This window comes from Belonocnema kinseyi, chromosome 3 (genome assembly GCF_010883055.1).
Source record: "Belonocnema kinseyi isolate 2016_QV_RU_SX_M_011 chromosome 3, B_treatae_v1, whole genome shotgun sequence".
NCBI lineage: Eukaryota > Metazoa > Arthropoda > Insecta > Hymenoptera > Cynipidae > Belonocnema > Belonocnema kinseyi.
In genome coordinates this window covers 92,337,104-92,338,807 of record NC_046659.1, presented here as the reverse complement: position 1 = coordinate 92,338,807, position 1,704 = coordinate 92,337,104, and the positions used below count along the sequence as shown (strand labels likewise).

The 1,704-nt window shown below is 31.0% G+C and overlaps 3 protein-coding genes across 6 annotated transcripts in view; 2 read left to right on the top strand and 1 right to left on the bottom strand.

Annotated features, from left to right (window-relative positions):
• The window catches only part of LOC117169046 (protein misato), a 205,647-nt gene that overhangs the window by 42,116 nt on the left and 161,827 nt on the right, over positions 1-1,704 (bottom strand). The gene's annotated exons all lie outside the window — the stretch shown is intronic.
• LOC117169050 (decapping nuclease DXO homolog) overlaps positions 1-1,704 on the top strand; it is a 76,112-nt gene that overhangs the window by 47,137 nt on the left and 27,271 nt on the right. The window lies entirely within an intron of this gene.
• The window catches only part of LOC117169049 (decapping and exoribonuclease protein-like), a 7,893-nt gene that overhangs the window by 1,275 nt on the left and 4,914 nt on the right, over positions 1-1,704 (top strand). The window lies entirely within an intron of this gene.

Sequence of the window (1,704 nt, the reverse complement as noted above, 5' to 3'; positions counted from 1 at the left end):
TGAAAGAGGGAGCTCTTCTTAATATTTTGACACCAAAATCATGTCGATACACCTTACCGACTGCGAGTAAAGCCACCCATGCTTTAACTTGACAGACTGTACCTCGAAGAAAAAATTGTTCGAACTTATGACCCCAGGAGTCTATCCTTCTTTGCTGACTTGTTCTAGTTGTTTCGTATTCCCTTTTCCTTGTTGTTTGGAAATCACATAAATATATGATGTCGTTAAATTTCGCAGCACATATTATCCAATCCCGTTTTCTGGCCTACAACGGAAAAACATAGAAAAGCACAAATTTTTCTAAAAAGAAGTCTTTTGTACAGTTGAATCGTTAAAGTAAGCTGCTTTAAACTGCCATAATAAAATTTTTTACTTTTAATAATTTATAATAAAAAGCGAATTTTTCAAATTGCGAATATTGAGCCAATTATCGAAGGCCAAATTAAAAAATAATTGCGGCAAAACTCATCAGGATTCAAATAAAACTAAAATATATCAATAAGATCGAAAACTATCAAATTAACAAAAGTTTTTTTTAAGAGAAGTGAAAATTCAAAGGCTTGTAACATTGTGGGAAATTTTTGTTTCTCGAATCAGAAAAATACTTTTCTCCTAATTTTCTCTTTAAAAACACCTATTACATCGTTGAGAGATCAGGCGAGAAAGGCCTAACCTGCTTCATTTGAAATATATTCGATGAGAATTTATATAATTTATTCCATCCTGTGTTAAGTTACATTCAGGTTATTAAAATCTGAGAAATGATTCTTAATTGTATTGCAAAAATTTAATAAATGAATTTTAATAAATACCTATATTATATTACTTTGCGCGGGGATGAGGGTCTCTGCTCGAAGTAGATAGATTAAAAAAGAAATAAAAAAATTGGGGGATCCATCCCTAAAACACTATCTTTACCTATCACCACTCTCAATAATTTGTTATCTATTTCTCCTTCTCCATAGAAAAAGATGTATGGGAATTCACGTTACCAGAGATAGAAAAAGATTGACCTAAATAGATAAAAGATAGGATGAGATAGAGAAGAGGGATTGAGATAGGGAAGAAGAGATTTAAAAAGAGACGGGAATTTAGATTGACGGAGAGATAGAAAAAGTTTGACATATAAAGGTGAAGGATAGCATAAGATAGAAAAGAAAGGATTTATAAAGTAGACGAATAAAGAGATAATAAAATATTGATGTGGATAGATGAAGGATATGAAGTGATAGAGCAGAAGGAAGTAAAAAAGATAGACGTTAATTGATGCACATTTTAGGATAAGATCAGATAAAGAAATTGAAAAATAGACGTGAATTTAGATTGGCAAAGAGATAGAAAATGATATACGTTGATAGGCATAGTATACGATGAGATAGAGAAAAGATTTTAAAAGATACGGTAATTTATATTAACAGAGAGATAGAAAAATATTGACGTGGATAGGTAAATGATAGGATAAGATAGGAAAGAAAGGTGTAAAAAGGTAGACGGAAATTAAGATTAGTAGAGAGATAATAAAAGATTGACGTTGATAGATGCAGGATATGAAGTGATAGAGCAGAAGGAAGTAAAAAAGATAGACGTTAATTGATGCACATCTTAGGATAAGATCAGATAAAGAAATTGAAAAATAGACGTGAATTTAGATTGGCAAAGAGATAGAAAATGATATACGTTGATAGGCATAGTATACGATGAGAT